At 38.3% G+C, this 20,666-nt stretch overlaps 1 protein-coding gene and 1 long non-coding RNA gene across 4 annotated transcripts in view; one reads left to right on the top strand and one right to left on the bottom strand.

The window, feature by feature from the left end:
- The window catches only part of LOC140712930 (uncharacterized), a 194,889-nt gene that overhangs the window by 13,519 nt on the left and 160,704 nt on the right, over nt 1–20,666 (bottom strand). The window lies entirely within an intron of this gene.
- The window catches only part of IL33 (interleukin 33), a 47,910-nt gene continuing 29,511 nt past the window's right edge, over nt 2,268–20,666 (top strand). For all 3 annotated transcript variants that reach the window (XM_007969308.3, XM_037998430.2, XM_007969309.3), the window contains exon 1: nt 2,268–2,385. The gene's annotated coding sequence lies outside the window, so the exon portion shown is untranslated. The remainder of the gene's footprint in view (nt 2,386–20,666) is intronic.

Genomic DNA, 20,666 nt, shown 5'->3' on the forward strand with positions numbered 1-20,666 from the left:
AGAAATCACTGTTGATTGGTGCTGTGGGAATGAAGAGACAAAATTGGAAATTAGAAGGGCCAAGTCCCCATCAAGAAGAGAGGGCTGGAGAACTCAACCTACATATAATGAGTTTCCTCTTCAAAACACCAGCCGAATTATGCAGCTGCATGGGGGTAAAGGCAAAAAAAAATCAGAAAGCCTCTTAAAAGCAGAGCTGTGGTTTTGGCAGGCTTTTTGCTTTTGTTCTTGTTTCATAAAGAGACTAGAGTTATAGTTCATGACTGCTGGGAGAAAATTGAATAATTTTTAAAAAACTATTTCATCCAGGCCGGACACGGTGGCTCACGCCTGTAATCCCACCACTTTGGGAGGGCAAGGTGGGTGGATCACGAGGTCAGGGGATCAAGACCATCCTGGCTAACACAGTGAAACCCCGTCTCTACTAAAACATACAAAAAATTAGCCGGCCATGGTGGCGGGTGTCTGTAGTCCCAGCTACTCGGGAGGCTGAGGCAGGAGAATGATATAAACCCAGGAGGCAGAACTTGCAGGGAACTGAGATTGCACCACTGTACTCCAGCCTAGGTGACAGAGTGTGACTCCGTCTCAAAAAAAAAAAAAAAATTGTTTCATCAAAAAAAGAGCATAAGACAGGGGGACAAAATAGGGGGAAGAAAGCAAGATAGTAGAAACAAATTAAAATTTATCAATAATTACAACAGATGTTCCAGTTCAAAGACAAATGATTGTCAAACTGGTAAACAAACAAATAAACAAAAAACTGTATACCTCATATATGTGACATATCTTAAATATAAGGACACAGAAAGTTTGGGGAAAAAAACATGAAAAGAGAAACACTATGTGAATACTAACCAAAAGAATGTTTGCAGAACTCTGCTAATGGAGAAAGCAGACAAATGGACAAACCAGACTTTAAGGCATGAAGCATAACTAGAGATAAAAAGAGAAATTTTTGAAACAATGAAGGAGGGTTCAATACATATCATAAAGATACATTATTCATACTTTGTAATTTCCTCAGTATTTGCAAGAATTCCCAGAGTAGAGTATGCTAATATTCCCTGGGCTGTTACTCGTCACCCCTCCCTCCTATTTATTGCACACAGCTCAATTCCCGATTAACTTTTGTCATGTTGGCATCCTGTCTGCTTGCTTCACTGCTTTATCCAAAGGGCAGACACAGCCATCTTTCTTCATTTCTCACAAACACAACACTATCGCTTGTAGCAGATGATTGCTCAGGTTTGGGGATGATTAAAGGGGATTACTGCACAGAAAATGAAACAACTTTAAACAAGATAACAGAGTTCCTTAGTTGTTTTTTCCAAAGGGGACTCCACCACAGTCACATTTTTCCAAGCCTGGTCAGCCATCTATTGCTGTCTCATTTTCTCTTTCCCCTGGATTCCAGAACCCTAACATTCTATCCCTCAAAATGCCATGAGAAAAACTAAAAAATTCCTAAATCATTTTACAGTAAACTTTTTTCTGCTGTCCCTTTGTTTCAAGCTCACCCTTCTAATCTTGTAGACTGAATGGCTGTAGGGGCTTGCTAGGGTAACAGTCCATCACAATATCCTTCTAAGTACAGCAGCAGTCTTCCTTCCAATGAGTGATCTTAGGATGTAGACCAGTACAAGTCTTAAAAGAGCATCACCTCACCCCTTTATTTTCTGCTACAGATGCCAAATGAAATGGAGAGAGGGTGAGTAGGAGCAAAATTTCTCATGAGGTAAGAACAATTTCTCATGGGATCTACAGTACAGGATTTGCTTTTGTAATAAAGTATTATCTTCTGTGAGATTTTTGAGATGAATAGAAAGAAAAGATGAACAGTGTGGAGCAGGAAGACACATCAGATATGTTGGAATACAGAGTATCTGACAGCTTTTATTTGCAGATGAGCTGCTTATTACTGATATGCCAAAGAGGGTCACAGATTTCTATTATAAAGGAATTTGGAATAAACTGATCTCTTAATGAAGGTTGTAAATTAAGAAGCCAATGGCCAAAAGTGAAAATATAAATGGCAAAAGAATTTCAAAATGAACAGTGCTGAAGTTGAAGTTTAGTTTAACTCCAAAGAGAGCCAAAACATAAAGTTTAGGGGCAGAAGAATCATAACTGCTGGTTTAAAATATTAAGATGGAGGGAGGACGCAGAATGAGCCTTAGAAGTAATGAGCCTTAGAAGTTGGCAGAATTGCAACTCTGTTGGCTCTTTACATGAGATTTCAAGCCTGCTAAAATCTCACCCGCCCAGATCTCCCTTCTAAGGCAATTTGGTTCTCTGCCAAACTTTTGTTAATAAAAAGAATCTAGACTCCTCTGAACACAGAGCTGCAGCTCTCCAGGGAAGAAATCAAAACAAGACTACAAGGTAAGACTGAATATTCCGGGAGATTTTTAGTCAGATTTTGCAAAGTAAAACCTTGGGAACCATAGAGAACTGTGTTTTTTGTTTTTTGTTTTCCTGAAAAATAAATGATAAGGCCAATTTGTTATTATTGCTAATAGCAATAAAAGTCGATGAAAATAGCTGTTACTAACATAATTCCATTTGCTTTCCTTTGGGTGATTTCTAAAATTAATAAATTGCTAAAAGAGATTATAATGGTTTTTAGAGCGAATTCTGCCCCCTCCATGAAACTTTATTTTATTTTATTTTATTTTATTTTATGTTTTTTAAGAGAAGGGATCTTGCTCTATAGCGCAGGCTGGAGCACAGTGGTGTAACCCTAGCTCACTACAGCCTCCAACTCCTGGGCTCAAGCAATCATTCTGTCTCAGCTTCCCAAGTAGCTGGAACTATAGGCACACACCACTGTGCCTGGGTAATTTTTTTATTTTATGTAGAGATAGGGTCTTTGCTTTGTTGCCAGGCTGGAAACTTTATAAAGCAAGTTGATAATTCTACTTCAAACTCCTAATGCTTACTTAAGACAAACATGCTTGCAACTGTTTACAAGTGGTTTTCAGTAAAGGGGGGACATCGCCAAGCATGGTGGCTCAAGCCTGTAATCCCAACACTTTGGGAGGCCGAGGCAGTGGATCGCCTGGGGTCAGGAGTTCATGACCAGCCTGGCCAACAGGATGAAACCCCATCTCTACTAAAACACACACACACACACACACACACACACACACACACACACACACACACACAAATTAGCTGGGTGTGGTGGCGGGTGCCTGTAATCCCAGCTACTCGGGAGGCTGAGGCAGGAGAATTGCTTGAACCCAGGAGGTGGAGGTTGCAGTGAGCCAAGATCATGCCATTGCACTCCAGCCTGGGTAACAAAAGCTAAATTTGGTCTCAAAAAAAAAAAAAAGTAAAAGGGGAACAAACACGTAATTGCCCGACGGGCTCTTCCTGCCCACTGCACAGACAAAACCAATTCGCTGAAACCATGGCATGGCAGTGAAGAGTTTAATTGACCCAAGGCCAGCCATGCCACAGAGGATTTAAAGTTATTACTCAAATCTCCCCAAAAATTTGGAGGCTAGGGTTTTTCAAGGTTAGTTCGACAGGCAAAGGGCTTAGAGGAATAGGTGCTGCTGATTGATTGGGAATAAAATCATAGACATGTGAAAAACAGTCCTCGTGTGTGCACTGAGTCTATTTCTGTGTGGGGGCCACAGAGGAGTCACTGGTTATCAGAAATGCAAAAACCTGAACAGACATCTCTAAAGGTCAAACTTGGCTTATGCAATAGTGATGTTATTTACGGTAGTCACTGGGGAAGTTGCAAATCTTGTGACCTCCAGAATAATGGTTGGTAATCATTTTTCTATGCCTACATCTTGGCAGAATTCAGGCCCCTCTCTAACTCCTAACTTGGTAGTCTTTCATTAGTTTTACCAAGATGGTTACTTTTGGGGAAGGGTTACTATCATTTAAACCATACACTAAATTTCTCCCAAAGTTAGCTTCACCCAAGCCCAGGAATGACCAAGCAATTTGGAGGTTAAAAGCATGATGGGGGTTGGTTATGTCAGATCTCTTTCACTGTCATAATTTTCTCACTGTTACTTCTCACTGTCAGTTTCAAATACAAGAACTGAGAGGTACCATCCCCTCAAAAATAAACTTTTGTGGAAAAATAAGGAATTGATACCCTAAATGGAGAAATTCAAAAGCTCATCAGTTTTGCTACTATTCTTCATTTACAGACTTTCTTTTGAAGATTGTTTTCTTTTCTTTATTCCTTTCTCTCTGCCTCCTCACAATTTTCTCTGCCTTTTCTTTCCACACATGAATATATGCCTCCATACTATTTTAATTAAGAAAATAGCACAAATCCAAAAAGTATGTCCTGTGGCTGCATACAAGTCCGAGACTTGAGAGTGAAGCGTCTAGGGCAAAGACCCGTACTTCCTCTTCTGCACTGTGCTCCTCCCACCTGAAGCATCCTTCTGTGCCACACTGAGGTCCTATACTGTTTCCAACATTCTTACTTATTGCTTCTCAAATTTGTTTTCTGAATACTTAATGCTCCTCTTTTGATTTCCACCCAGAAAATGTACCGCTCTGAGTTCAGAAAACTTCAGAATCCTCTATGTCCCAAAGTTTAGGGTGCTTGAACTGAATCACACAGCTCAGTGGTGTCTTAAACAGTTAAGAACTTCTAGCACAAGCATCACACTTCCCTCAGCTCAAATTCCACATTTTCTCCATTCTTCTCTGAAAGGATCCTGGACCTTCTACCAATCTTTGGTTAATTCATAATTGATTTCCTAAGCAACCTAGATATTTATCTCTTTCCCATCACTGTTTAGCTTACAGTATCTACAGCCAGAAAGTACCTCTTTCCCTTTCCCATTTATAGAGAGAAAAGAATCCTGAGGCAAACTTTCACTTAGGGGTTGAAATAGCCAGAACTGAAAATAAGGGAAGAGATTGAGAAACAGGAAATGTCACTCTTGGCCATGGTTTCCCAGGGATTAAGGAAATAAAGCTTACAATTAACTTCGGGGAAACAGGCATGAAATTCAATTGTGAAAAGTTAAGCTCCATCAGGGAATTAAATCATTACAAAGAAATACTGAAGAGGGGTCAGCATTGGGAGAAGATAGATAGATAGATAGATAGATAGATAGATAGATAGATAGATAGATATCCATATAGATAATCTCCATATATATGTGTGTATATATATGTCTACATCAGAAAATACATATGTCAGTAAATCTGATACCATAAGGGTTTTTCTGGAGATGTGAGTCAGACTGTGCCAAAATCAATGTTATCTTTCATTCAAGTTGAAATTTTGGCAAACATGGTGGAAATCAAGAGGATTATTGGAATTCACCTTCTTTGTATCTCAGTTTGTAGCAGGAACATTTAGAAACATTAAGACCAAATATAAACTCCTGGAACAGCAGAAAGAAATGGACCTTAATTCTATCAACAACAAAATGATTGGGTTGGGTTCAAGAACTTCAGGAAATCATGGTAGAACCTCTAATCTCTTCTGTTTCCTGTAGGTTCTCTGGTGCTGACATCTGCAAGCAAAAGTAACTTTTAAGGGGACAGAACCTTAGTGGGCCTCAAAAAGTTCAGGCAAAGTTCAGTATGCAGGGAGTGGTAAGAGAGAGTGAGGAATTGGGGGTGCTTCCTGCCTATAAAGGACTCCTGGCACATGCTGCTCATGTTATTATTGGTATATTACACTATACCTATGAAGGTATTTATTTTTGTTTCGTATGTTTTTAAGTGAAGAGTGCAATATAGCATAATAGTAAAAACACAAATTTTTAGAGGCAGTCAGGCCTCCAGTCCATCATCCATCATTGATCAGCTGTGTAATTTTGGATCTTACTTAACTTTCCTAAGCCTGAATTTTTTTCTCCTGTGTAAAATCTGAAACAAACAAGCAACAAAATCCCACTCAAGACAGGTGTTGTGGTGGGTAAAACAAGTTAGAAGCAGTCATCAAAGGTAGTTTAGTAATCACTGACCATTTACTAAAAGTGAGACTTTTATCTTCCACATTATCCCTCACAGCACCTCTGTGAGGTAAATATTATCTCCATTTATGAAATTGAGACAGTGGGATTTGAAAAGATTGTAGTACTAACCCAAAATCATAAAGTCAGTAAATTTCAGACCAGAGATTAAAGTCCAGGGTCAGGTCCCATTAAGAAAAAAGAACTAAAGAACAATTCCAAACTACTTCATTTATTGCAACTCTAATCCTCTTCGTGAAGCTATTTTTTTACTCAAAGTTTCCATCATTTTCAAATATGAAAATATTAATGAGGTGACATTAAAACCTTCTATCTATTTCCTTCAGGGCTACATTCACTGTTGCCTGAGGGAAAGAGTTTCTGCCAGCCATTGTTCTCTTCTGTAACTTTTTTTTTTTTTTTGCCATTCCCATTGCTGTTTTCAGAACAAAGGAGAAGTTCACTTACAAACTTGGCTGAGTGCTTTACTTTTAATCAGCACCCAGTTTACATCTAATTCCCCTCCACTTTGAACACTCCATAAATTAGACGATTGTCATAATTTTCCCTAGCCATATTAGTGCATCTGAGACCTTTTGCAATGGTAAGAATGTTTTGCTCACTATTTCCCACGTAGTTCCTAGAAAATATTCAATAGTTCCTTAAAAAGTTTTACAGAACTTCATAGTTTTGTGTCTCTGTTGTGCTCAAATCTCAGCCACTCTAACTTCTTAGCCTGCTGACTTATTAATGGCAATTGTTTAAGAAATGCTATTTAAGTTGTTTATAATTTCTTTTTAGAGGACTATATGCTTTTCTCCACTTGTTCTTTTCTTTGGAGAATTATTAGCCCCAACATGAACTTCCTCAAATCTGAATTTACTAGTTTCAAACATTTTCCCCCCTAAATTTTATTTTTCCATTATCTCTTATACATATATATATTATTTGTCCACATTCTTTAACAATCCTGTTTAACAATACTTGATCAGTCGTCAGCATAACTACTTCATATTGGTAAATAATAATAATTATTATTATTTATTTTTGAGACAGAGTCTGTCACCCTAGCTGGAGAGCAGTAGCTCAATCACAACTCACTGCAGCCTTCACATCCTGGGCTCAGGCTATCCTCCCACCTCAGCCTCCTAAGTAGCTGAGACCATAGGCCTGTGCTGCCTCACCTGGCTAGTTTTTTTTACGTTTTGTAGAAATGAGGTCTCACTATGTTGCCCAGGATGATCTCAAACTCCTGAGCTTAAGTGACCCTCCTGCCTCAGCCTTTCCAAGTGCTGGGATTACTGGTGTGAGCCACTGTGCCTGATCCATAATTTTAAAGTTTCCTTTAGTAATATTTCATCCTAAACTTTTGAACAAGTTTCAGGCACAGAAATAAGTACCAATATTCATTCTTATGTAATTTAATGACTATCTCCAGCTTCCTGTTTTTTCCCCCATAAGAAAAAAGGTCCATACTACCTGAATGTATGGCGGCATTATTTTTTCTTCACTGACTTATTCAAGAGCCATATGGTGTGTGGAACCTTAATCATAATTGTCAATATGTAGTGGTCATTTAATATAATAAATTAGATGCTATTAATTCAAAGGAGTATAAGCTGTTTTACAAAAAATGTTTGGAGGATACCATGCCTAGGATGTGACAGGTAATGCTTACATCTGGCTATCCAATTATTATTACTTTTCATTATGTCAAGTGGAAGAATTTCTGCTCAGTGCTATAAGGCCCATGAAAGCAGATTCAACATTTAGAAGCATTTAAAGTCATTTGCACTGTGATGTGACAGAAAAAAAATATTTTTAAGTCTTTATATTTCTTAATTTATAAAAATATAAAACTGAGGCAGAAGTCTATTATTTTGTCAGCATTCAATTTTTTTCTAGGTATTTATGGCAAAAGCTGGTAAAAGGGCATCTGGGTTTAGACCCATTGGTTCTCCCTACTATCTAGGTGGAACCATGCAGCAACTAGTAACCTCTAGAATGGCAGTTCACTGTACCTATTTTTATGAAAAGTCTCTTGGCAAAGGAAAGGCTACCAGTTATATTTATTTCTCTGTACATCAGTGGGTACACTAAAGAAGAAGTCATCTGTCCACAGTGGGAAAATAATTTAGTCTTATCTTTGGGGAGAAGAGAGGTGTTTAACAGAGTCTTTTCCCTTTAGTAGATTTCCCACTAAGCCCAGCTACCAGGTAAGTAAGGCTGAGCCAACTAAGAATTCCACAGAGAAGTAATGAAGTCAGCAATTTGGGGAATAGCTGGAGCAGCCCATGAAGGAGGCAAAGTGAAAAGCTTGTCATACTATGGTTGTCAAGCTTCCAGACCTTTGAGCTGCATTTTCAGATCACCGCACAAGGCAGTTCTGTTAAAACTTTATGGAAATGAAATATCCAGGGTGTAGATTGTGGCTTATTTTATTCAGATAAATGGCCAGGAAGTTTCATATCTATGAGAAGAAGGCCTCTATACTCTTAAGTTTTAAATGGCTTGTAATAATCACATTTAATTTCATCTAATAATGTTGTGTGTTAGCAGGGAGCCATTTGGTTGTACAAGAAAATCTCATGCTTTCTACTCAGGTGATATTCAAAATATTTAATAGCTGGCATGTCATTAGCAAAGACAAATAAGAAAGGAACCAGCCTTGCAGCACACCAGCTAAATACCAGCATTGGGAGGGACTCTCATTTTGGCTTTTGACTATGCCAGATAAGTTGGATGGTGTGGCAGTAAAAGTGTTGTGGAATATATTACATACTTTACAAAACTTTTAATAACCTGTGCTATAATATCAGTTATTTCTGTCACTATTCAATAAGCATATCTCAAACACAACAAGAAAAGCCTGCAAAAGTTATGCTATCTGTAACTTTAGTCTTGGCACAAGGAAAAACTTTCACATTTTTTTTTTTTTAGTCAAATTGTCACCATTTAGCACATGGAATCCCCTTTATACTAGCTCACTTGTTCTTTTAAAATATAACCACAGAATTTTAAATAATGCATTCCTGCTGTCAGGCAGCAATTTCTTTTTAATTTTGAAAGTGTTGATGTTGTATTAACTGATTTTTTTTTTTTTTTTTTACTTGGTAGCTACATTTGTTCCTGGAGGATAGGGCAGTCTGCTTAACAGTTGACTTTATGAGTAGAATGTTAACTGAAGATTGATTTTCTTTCTTTTAAGCTTTTTAATTAAGAAATATATCATACACATAAACTAATATATGGAATGTATATGTAAGTGTAAGTTCTGGAGAAAAATAAGAAAACAAATACTTGTGTATTTATCATGCAGTTTAAAAAACAGAATATTCCTTATACCTTTGAAGGCTCCTCTGTGTCACTACCTAATTGCATCTCCTTTGGTTTCCCCCAGACGTAACAACCAAGAATTTGTGTTTATTATTCCTTCCTTTGCTTTAGGATTTTATGAAGTTTGATTTTCAAAGTCTTGGCAAGTCATTTCATTTTGTCACTATTTGTCCCATGATGACTTAAGGCATGACTTACATGTATATGATATTCATAATCATTTTATAGACAAATTTAAATACACTAAATGTTTTGTAAACAAACATAACTGATGTTTTACTGTTTTGCAAAAATAAAATAGTAATAACAGTACTATTACTGGTAATCTGCACTTGTTTTTTTTTTAAAAGAGTACCTCAAAGAGTTACTTATAAGTTTTTAAAACCTTCTTCTGATACAACAGATTTTCAGTTTATTTTTTCTATTTTTTGATGTATCATGCTTTTCTATCATATTTAATATTATTTTCTTGATTTTTAGCACAGGAATTTACATATCCATGTTATACTAAAATTTTCTTTAAAACATAACATTATTTAAACATTAAAATGTTTAAACAATTCAACTATAATAAAGACATTATTAAAGCAATGCTCAGAATACATTAGTTATTTGCCATTTCTTTTTAGGATTTAGAAAAAGTCAACGCAGATTACACTTACACAAAAAATAAAGAGAATTTATATCACTTGATATACTTTTAGCTGCAACTGGGGAACACAAAACTGAACGAGGCTTAAAACCAGAAGTTTAGTCGGGCAGTCTCAGAGTTGTTGTCAAAAATCAAGAATATCATCAAGGACTCAGGGTCTTCCCACCCTTCTACTCTACCATCCTCAGAGCATCTACAGTCTCTCTTCATGGGAAAAGATGGTTGGCCCAGCTCTGAGCATCAGATACTCAGAGAAGCCAAAGGAGTAGAGGCCAAGAAGCACTTACTCCTCACATGCCCCTTATTTCAAGCAGAAAAATGTTCCCAGAAGTCCCAGGCCAACCCCTTCTCTTGGTCTTAAGTTTTAGAGATTAAAGTCCTTCTTTCCCTATTTCTTTCTTTTTTTTTTTTTTTTTTTTTTTTGAGACAGAGTCTCGCTCTGTCCCCCAGACTGGAGTGCAGTGGCCAGATCTCAGCTCACTGCAAGCTCCGCCTCCCGGGTTCACGCCATTCTCCTGCCTCAGGCTCCTGAGTAGCTGGGACTACAGGCGCCCGCCACCGCGCCCGGCTAATTTTTGTATTTTTTTAGTAGAGACGGGGTTTCACCGTGTTAGCCAGGATGGTCTCGATCTCCTGACCTCGTGATCCGCCCGTCTCGGCCTCCCAAAGTGCTGGGATTACAGGCTTGAGCCACCGCGCCTGGCCCTTCTTTCCCTATTTCTATAAGCATCTAATTCATCCTTTCAGAAACTCCTCTTGTTATTCCTTGTTATTTCCTAAAGCTGCCTTCAGATGAAGTCTCCCAGAATCAATTCCAGAAGCATCTAGTGGCATCTCTACGTAGTGGGAATAGAACTTAGGCACACTTTCACTGGCTCTAACTATATAACGGTAAAATCTGGAATAAATCTCTTATTAATGTTTTATGTGTTTGAAAAATGTGCCATACCCAAATTAGCCTGCTTTCCTACAAAGAAACTAATTTAAAAATATATATTGCATTCTGTTTTGAAGATGGGTATCAAAATCCAAAGCTTTGCCATCTGAAAATCTCATGCTTCTCTTTCAAAACAAACAGCAAATCAGCTGATAGGATTTAGAGTACTGCCCAAAGAACTATTGTTGTTAGCTTTTGTAATTAAGTCATGCAAGCCACTTTAGGCTTTAGAATCTGGGTACTATTCCCAGAATCAAAAGTGACTTAATAGGCAAGTTCTCATCCTTGGTTGAGCAATTTGTTTGATTGTACTGTTGCCAATTACAAATGCTCTACTACTTTTCGGCATGTATTTGTGATGAATTATGTATAGAAATAATTTTTCATGCATGCATGCACATACATGCAATAGTATCTTTTCATGAATAAACAGGGTGATACATTTTGATATATTGGCATTACCTACCCATGCAAATTGTTTTCCTTTGTGGATCTAAGGTACGAACTTTTCAGAAAGCAAACCAAGCCAGGTCCAAAGCAGTGAACTCAGGCAGAATAGATTCTTTTATTTTACAGTTTTGTGAATTTATTTGACCCACTGACTCAGGTATATATAATACATGCTGTGGCTTGGCACCTGCCTTTCCCCTATGTATTTCTCAGCAGTCTTTGTATGTGCTGAGATTTGCACCTACCTCTTGTTACCCTTACCACCTTCTACAGAATGCTGTGCCATAACTGATTTCCATGACTCAGATTTAATCACATTTTCTAAAACTTTCTTACACTCCCCTCATACTATGTTATAAGCTATAAGGAAACAAATCAAGACTGCATCCCCTTACCCCCATCCAAAAATGTGAGCAGTTTCATTGGTTCCTGGCGATGGGATATTGCACTGTGTAAGAATGTATTCAGTTATTAAATTCTATACATGAAACATAAGGAATCACCAAAAAGTTCCAATGTAAACTGAAACTCTACTTTTCTTCACATTTTGTTTTTCTTTGTTGCTGAATAAAGAAATGGCAGCAGGATAGAGGGAAGAGCAGTCACAACTATTGCTCTGTGAATTAAGAGACCTGAGTTCTGGTCCTGGCTCCACCACATACCCATTCACTAGCTGTGTGACCTTGGGGAAGACCCTTCGCCTGCTTTGAGTGGCACTTTCCTCATCTGTAAAATAAGGAGTTTTAAGCCACCTCTGCAGTTTTTAATAATGCTCAGTTGACTACAAGATGCACCTTGGTTCTGCAAATATCAAATGTTTATTTCACAAGTTCTAGGGCTACTCTCTAAGACTGTAAACTTCCATCCATATGGATGGGTGATTTTTTTCCTCCTCCAAATAGTTTTATTGTCCTCAATAACTGATTTTACAATCTTCTCTTTTCTTTTTTCTTTTGAAACAAGGTCTCACTCTGTCACCCAGGGGCTAGAGTGCAGTGATGTGATCACAGCTAACTATAGCCTGGACTTGTCGAGCTCAAGCAACCCTCCTACCTCAATCACCTGAGTAACTGGGACCACAGGCACATATCACCACGCACAGCTAATTTTTCTCTTTTATGTTTTGTAGAGATGAGGGCTCATTATGGTGCTCTGGCTGGTCTTTTTTTCTTTAATAATCTGCAATTGCATAACTAATATATCAAGATGTGGATTTTTCTTTTCTCTCTCTTTTTAGAGACAAGGTCTTGCTCTGTAATCCAGGCTGGAGTGTAGTGACATAATCCTAACTTACTGCAGCCTCAAACTCCTGGGCTTAAGCAATCCTCCCACCTCAGCCTCCCTACCAGCTGGAACAACAGGTGTCCACCACTACACCTGGCTAATTTTTTTAATTATTTTTTTTTTGTAGAGATGGGGTCTTGCTATGTTGCCCAGGCTGGTCTTAAGACTCCTGGCCTCAAGAGATCATCCCACCTCAGCTTCCAAAAGTGCTGGGACTACAAGGCTTGAGCCACCACCCCCAGTCCTTTCTTTCTCTCTATCTGCTTGGGATTCATTGAAATTCTCAGATCTGAGGATTAGGATCTTTCAACAATTCTGAAATGTTGTCAGCCATTATTTCTTCAAATATTGTTCCATCTTCAAATATTGTTCCATCTCTGTCCTAGCACCTCCTTCTACCATTCCAAATAGACATAAGACTGTCTCATTTTTCTTCCAAGTCTTTTGCCCTCTTTTCATATTTTCCACCTCCAAGTATCTCTGGATTGTATTCTGTGGAATACTTCAGACATGTTCTCTAGGTCACTGACTCTTTTCACTTGTGTTTAATCTTCTGTTTAATTGAACCATTGAGTTTTAATGTCAATAATACATCTTTTATGTCTAGATATTCTATTTGGATCTTTTACAAATATACATGTTTATTGTTTGTATTTTCAATCTTTTAGAAATATATCTAACAATATTAAAATCAGTTATTTTATATGTTATTTCTGCTTGTTCTAATACACAAAGGCTTTGTGGCTGGTTTCTGCTACCTGTCCGTTTTGTGGGTTCTCACCATGGTGTCTAGTATTCTTGTTTGCTTTGCAAATTTTGACTGCAGACTACTCATTTGTCCTGAAGGCTTTTCTGTGGGAATGCTTGGTGGTTTGTGTAGCAGCTGAGTTCTTCAAGATAAGATTTGTATTTGCCTTGGGGCGCTGCCAACCTAAAACTATGTTATACTTAATTCTCTATTTCAGGCTTTCGGAAGCACACAACTAGTATGATTTCAGACTACATACCCATGTAGGGGCTAACTTGTCCTGAGAAGATAAATTCTTAGAGATATGTGTTTCCTTCCAGCAAGGGATGGAGTTGAGACAGACAAGGTTTCTGGCTATTCCCTTCTGTGGAGTTTATTTATCTTGATCACCCTTCTATTGTGAATGTGGCCCTTTAAGAGTCCAGGTTTATGCAGCAGTTTCCTGTTAGACTCCCCATCTTAGACATATCCTGAGCTTTATCTCCTGGTCCTGGTTCTTTATATAATTCTTCCTCTTTGTCTCTAGGATATAGTAGACAACTTTAGAAAAAAGCCAAGGTTGCTAGCCTCCCATTCATGCCCCCTCAATGTTGTGTGAAAATATATTTTAAAATACTTCTTGCAGCATTTTAGTTGTTTTATCAAGAGGGCTGTTCATGGCAATTAATCCATTATTATGCTGGAAACAGTATATTTCATTAAATAACTTTATAATGAGTAAATATAAATGTAAACTTATGAAGCATATTTATATTAATAAATTAATGATTTTGTCTTATCTATTAGGCTTCCTATGCAATTTTTTTTTCAGAAAAGGATTCTACTCTTCTCTTTACAAAGTTTTGAAAACTTCCTCCAATCATTAAGTGTAATGCTTTCTCCTTATGATGCTACTAAATCTTCTCTAGCTTGACTACCACTGATGGTATATGAACTGGGTCTCACTCTATCATCCTGCTTATAGGATCAAATAATTCAGGTAGCATGGGCCTAGTGACATATTTTCAAAGTTTTAATTTTGTTTTCTTACCAGTAAAACCTCTTCTACCTAGAAAACTTTCTAGGTAGGCATTTTCTGCTCTGGATGCAGGGGCTAGGAAGGAAGATCTGGAATGCAACGGATTTGGATTCCTCCAACCGTTTCCTGAAGCACCTCATGAACTCTAAAAATGTTTGCTTGGGGTTTCAGCTATGAGGCCTTCGGTATTTACTTGATTCCTCTGTACCTCAGTTTCCTCATATATAAAAAAGGGATAATAATAATGGTACCCTAACAAGATTGCAGTAATAATTGAATAAGTTAAATATGTGAAGCAGTTACTACAGTTCTTGGCACATAGTAAACACTATGTAAGGGCTAATTATAAAAAATACAGGAGAGCTAGGCATGGTGGCTCATGCCTCTAATCCCAGCACTTTGGGTGACCAAGGCAGGAGGATCACTTGAGGCCAGGAGTTCAAGGTTGCAATCAGCTATGCACTTCAGTCTGGGTTACAGACCAAGACTCTGTCTCTAAAATAAAAAACAAAAACAACAAAAAAGGAGAAATTTTATTTAACTCTACATACTCTTGCTAAATATTTCATACTCCTTTGAATTTTTACATTACTTGTCCAATTTTATGTAAAATGCATTTAAAAAGTAAAAGAAAAAAATGATCTCAACTTTAGAGTTAAACTAAAACCAAAGGTCTCTATGCACCATGTTGGATTTTTTTTTTTCCCATACATTGCTTTCTTCCAGCACTGAGAGCTTTCTGAATCCATTAAACAACAGCCAGGCATGGTGGCTCACACCTGTAATCCCAGTGCTCTGGGAAGCCAAGATGGAAGGATCACTTGAGACCAGGAGTTTGAGACCAACCTGGGCAACAAAGCGAGACCCTGTCTCCACAAAAATGAAAAATTAACTGGGCGTGGTAGCACATGCCTGTATTCCTAGCTACTTGGAAGACTGAGGCAGGAAGATCCCTTGAACCTAGGAGTTCAGTGAGGCTATGATCATGCCACTGCCCTCCAGCCTAAGTGACACAGCAAAACAAACACTGACTCAAAAAAAAAAAAAAAAAAAAAAATCAGCTTTCAGATATTTGGGTACTAAAGAAAAAAACAAATAAAAACAAACAAACAAAAAAATGCTGCAGACTCTGTGGACTTTTCTTTTCATTGTAATTTTGTCCTGCTGTAAGGTTAGTAGAAAGGAGAAGAGATCACAGGGCCGAGGCAGAATTTGTATGTTTTCTGAGGATGGCACCCTTTGGGTTAGTGGAGCTGCCAGGATAGAAGGGGCCCTGGGAGAAGGAAAGAAATGGGCTAAATGAGGAACCTGTACAGGAACACAGGAAACAGTCAGGGAGGAAAATGCTAGCTTTAGCATACCCTCCTTGTTTTGAAGACAAGGAAACTGAGACCTGGAGAGCTGCAGGGACTTGAGGGAAGGGAGAAAATCCTGGGTCTAAGCTTGGGAAGGGGAGGCCAATCTACCTTTGCTTCTTAAAGAGTACTACAGACTTGATCCACTGGGGCTCCCAAAGTATGTGAGGCATGGGTGGGGGCCCAGGAGGGGAATAAAACAACTTAAACTGAATAATTTGAAATGTTCAGTCACACTAAAACTGCAGAGCCATAGGCCAGCTGGAAAGTCAGCTTTTAAAAATGCTTTACAAAGAGCACTGACCCAAGAACAAGATGTGAGTCCTAGTACACTGAGGCATATAAGACTGTCATTTCTGTAGGTCAAAAATGGTGAAGTAGTGCCAACCTCATAACAGCTCAACCAGGGAGTCTAACTCCATTTCTCTGCAGATCTTTGGGATTTGGGTAGGATCCCCACATCTGCCTAGTGGATGATGCCTGCCTTACTTAGTTTATAGCGTTCTGTAAGGACTGATCCAAATTACAGAACATTTACTGAGTGCCTGCTGTGGATAATTTCTGGGGAAATAAAGATGACTAAAGCACAACCCTTGTTCCCAAGGACCTAGCAGTGGAGGAGGTAGGAAAACAAACAAAGTTGGATATATTATGTATATAATATATAAGGAAGGGAGAGAGGAAACAATAAAGTCAGCTTGATTGTGGGTTGTCAGGGAGATCAAAACATTTGAATTGGGCTCCAATGGTTAAACAGAAGTTTCCCAGACAAAGGGAAGAGGTAGCACTAGCAAGAGGAATAGTTTGAGCAAAGCCATGGAGGTGTAAGTGCATGGTGAATTGAGGAACAGTAAACAGTCTAATCTGTCTAAATGTAGAGAGTATGGAGTAAGGGGTAAGTAAGGTTGTAAAGGCTGATGGGGCAGGTAGTGCCAATGTATAAAAATGACTGGATAAGACCACATCCAGGAAAACCAAGGCAAAGCATAGACGTGCTTTACAAATGATAAGTACTGTTTACCTTAAAGACATAAAAGAAAGCTTCCCTAAAATCTCACACCATTCCTCCCTCTTCTCACAAGGAGTTTGGCTTGACTCATAGATTGATCAACTAGATATCTTTACAGAGTATTTCCTTTCTCTAGGAGAAGTTTCTCCCCAGGGTCCAGGAAAGTGGCGGATGGAAACTTTCAGGGTAGTGGAGGATAGGGGACTGGAAGTGATCCAGTTTGGGTGAGGAGGGTGCTGTCTCATTGTTCCCCAAACTTCAATCTTCCCTTCTTCCATATCACGTATTCTAATCTCCCTTAAGAAAGAAGTGAAACTGCTACACCCAAGGGAGGAGAGGATTGGTGTGACACCCTCCTCTGTGCTGCCACCCCCTGCTTCTTCTCCACTTCTGCCCCTTTGCAAAATCTCCCAGAATGAAGTCATATTGTGTTGGCAAACTTAGTCATAATCCCCATTTCCTCTCCCTATCAGCCAGGACCAGTCTTCTTCCACTGGTTCCACTGGTATTGCTTCCAGTACCCAGCAATATGTTCATTCATCCCAGTATATCCCCATAGATCCTATTCCCATTCAAGGAAAAGCAAGTTTGACAAAGAGGTGAATGAAATATAAGGTCCTGGGATTCAATTATGCCCCATTCTACCAATGTTCTCCATGAACTAAGAGAAAGAGCCAGATAGCCCTAATATCAGATTCTGGCTTTGCTACCTCTTACCTATGTGACCTTTTGCAAGAGCCACTATTTCTTCACTTCTAAAAGGGAGACAATCATACCCAAACTCCAGAATCACAGTGACATTAGAGATAATATATGTAGAGCATCAGTCTTACAGAAGACACCAAACACTGTAGCTAGTACTACATCATTATCATCATCACCACAACTACCATTATTAAGCATCTGAATTAATGCAGACTCCTGGCTGGTCTCATCCCTTCCCTCTTATTGCCCTCCGTCTGTTTCTCACATGATAGTCACAGCACTAATTTAAAAATAAAAATCAAATCACATCCCATATTACTCAAAACTCATCTATGGCTTCTCAATATACTCTGGATAAAATCCAAGCTTCTTCCTCTGGCCTCCAGGGCCCAGCCCAACCGAGCTTCTGTCCCTTTCTGTCTGCAACCCCTTCACATTATACTCTCCCCTTTGCCCGCTCTGCTCCAACCACACTAGCACACTCTGTTCACTGAGCACTGCGGCTTCTGTCCATCTCAAGGCCTTTGCCCCTGAGGTTTTCTCTTCCCTGTGTCTCTTCCCTTTCATATGTTCCTCGTACCCTTTAGGGTGCAGTTTAAATGTCACCTTCTCTGACTACACTACCTTAGTACCATTCTACTTTATCTTCTTTACCAGTCCAATTCTTATTTATCACTGTTCATTAATAACATATTTGTACTACTATGTGAGCAACTTCTTTCTCCCCAGTAGAAAGTAAACTCCAGGAGGGCAAGACAGTTTGCTTTGTTCAGTACTGTATCCCCAGCACCTAGCCCAGTGCTAGAAGTAGTATTTTATTTATTAATGTTTTTAGGCAGCACTCCATGCTGTAGTACAAACAGATGCAAATCCAGCATCATTTGTGGCCTCAGGATCTCGGGAAGGTTAGGATTTCCTTACAATGATTCCCAGTTGTATCTCTTTTCAGATAATTTAACTACTTTCTATGACATCAAAGGTCAAACTTCCTCTTTTCTGTACTATCTAAATTTTCCATAATGAGTATGTATTTTTAGTAAGAATTTCTCATAAACTCTGCATTGTAACAAGACTCATCACAGCAAATCAATCTGATTAAATGAATTTATTTTGAAAGTAAAATTCAGAATAAAAGAAGAAAGGCCAACAGCCAACTTAACATTCTTAAATGTATTAGCATTTAAAAGTGGAAAATTGCTAATCAAAGAGCATTGTCCGGCATATAAAAGGTTAGTGATTCAATAAATGATTTTCCAGCTGATCAGATGTAGATAATATGACAATGTGAAATGAAAATATTCATGCAGCACCTCATGAGTTAATGCTGGTGGAATACATAGTCCCTGGCATGTAAAGGGTGCTCAGTATTTCTTGAATGTAAGTTTCTGGAAGATTTCTTCAGCCAAAAAGACAACTATGCGAATTTGCAACTTCGAAAAAGACAATACCTCATATATTTCTCATTGTTGTTGTTGTTCAGAGGTGAATGACCAACTAATAAATTTCTATTTAAATTATTTTATTTAATTATCATTTCTTGACAGGTTAAAATCTTTCATGTTGTTTCCCTAATTTAAATGTATGTCATTTCCTCTGGGATGTTCCCCACCCACCCACATGCATACTCCTTACTCTCTCCCTCCTTTTCCTTCAAAAGCACTATTTCCTGATTATCTAAAATGTGACTTTCCCCTGGTGATGCCATATTCTGAAAACCCACTCCATTTTCTTGTGTGCACATTTCCCAGGGCTAGTAGAGAAGGCCTTTCTAACCCCATTCCCAACCCAGGGCCCAACTATTTATACTAATGTCTTTCCTTTGCGGTCACTAGGGACCCTGACCTCCTTTTCTGTTCGCTGTTGCCTCTGCTGTTGTCACCCTTGGCAAATTCATTGCTGTTCTCACTCTCGGTCATTGCTTTGACTCTTTAACATTCCTCAGCAGTTCATCCAAAAAATCTCATTCTGACCACCATCATCATCAGAACATCTTTCTCTCTAAGACAAGGAACACTGGAATTCTTCCATTTATGAACAAACTCCCATCTTTCTACTTCTTACACTCCCATTTAAAAAACTCTTTTTTGAACCATTTTTTAAAATTGTGGTAAAACATACATAATATACAACTTACCATTTTGACCATTTTTTAAGTGTACAGTTCAGTGGCATTCACACTGTTGTACAACCATCACCACCCTCCATCTCCAGAACATTTTTTTATCTTCCCAAACTGAAATTTTCTATGCTCACTGAACAATAATACCACGTTCCAAAGTTAATTCTATTTTATATTCTCTAAGGATCTGTTTCAGATTTTTCCCACTTATCCTTAAAACTTCAAACCAATGCTTATTTCTGTTAATCTCTGTAACTCTTTCAGAACCTACATTACAAAGATTGAAGCCATTTTATAAGACCCTTAAGTTCACATCCCTAGACCTTAAAACCTCATTGTCTCACTAGTTCCTCCTCTCCTGCAGGAAGAAGTGTGCCTCTTCCTTTCCAAGCTGATCTTTCCACTCATGTGTTTTCCCCCTCTCTTCTCTGTCTCCTCTGGAAATATTATATAAGTTTTCCTCTTTTCATTGGCTACTTTCTTTCTGCATTGAAGCATACTCAAGAGTCTATCACATCCCAACATAAACCTCAATATTAATGACAATAATAATAATAAACGTATTGAGTTTCTACTGTGCACCAGCTATTGTGCTAAGTGCTGAAAATATATCTTCTCATTTAATTCTCACAACAACCTAATGAGCTAAATTATGAAATTATTATGAGTAATATAACAGTTATTATGATGAAAATTATCATTATTATTAAGAAACTGAGGCTTCAGAGACATCAAGTAACTTGCCCAAGGTCACCTAGCTAGTAAGTAGCATCTTCCCTTCTCTACACCACTGTGTAAAGATACCATTCTTTCTTTGTTTGTTCCCTTTCATTACTATATTATACTTCTTGGAAATGTCGTACTTCCTCCTTCTCCACTCTGTGCAGTCCAGTGCAGTTGTTTTGAGAGTCCCACCATACTTAAATGACTCCTCCAATGTCTCTTAATCTCCATCCAAGTCTCTAAAGTACTCATTACCAACTGTTCCTGCTTTTTGAGACAGTGTTCTCTCTTAGTCTTCATAACACGAACTCTTGTTTTTTCTGCTTCTCTGCCTGGTGTTCTTACTAACTTCGTTTCTCCTCTTTCCCCTTACATG

The sequence above is a fragment of the Chlorocebus sabaeus genome, chromosome 12 (genome assembly GCF_047675955.1).
Source record: "Chlorocebus sabaeus isolate Y175 chromosome 12, mChlSab1.0.hap1, whole genome shotgun sequence".
In the NCBI taxonomy this organism is placed as follows: Eukaryota; Metazoa; Chordata; class Mammalia; order Primates; family Cercopithecidae; genus Chlorocebus; species Chlorocebus sabaeus.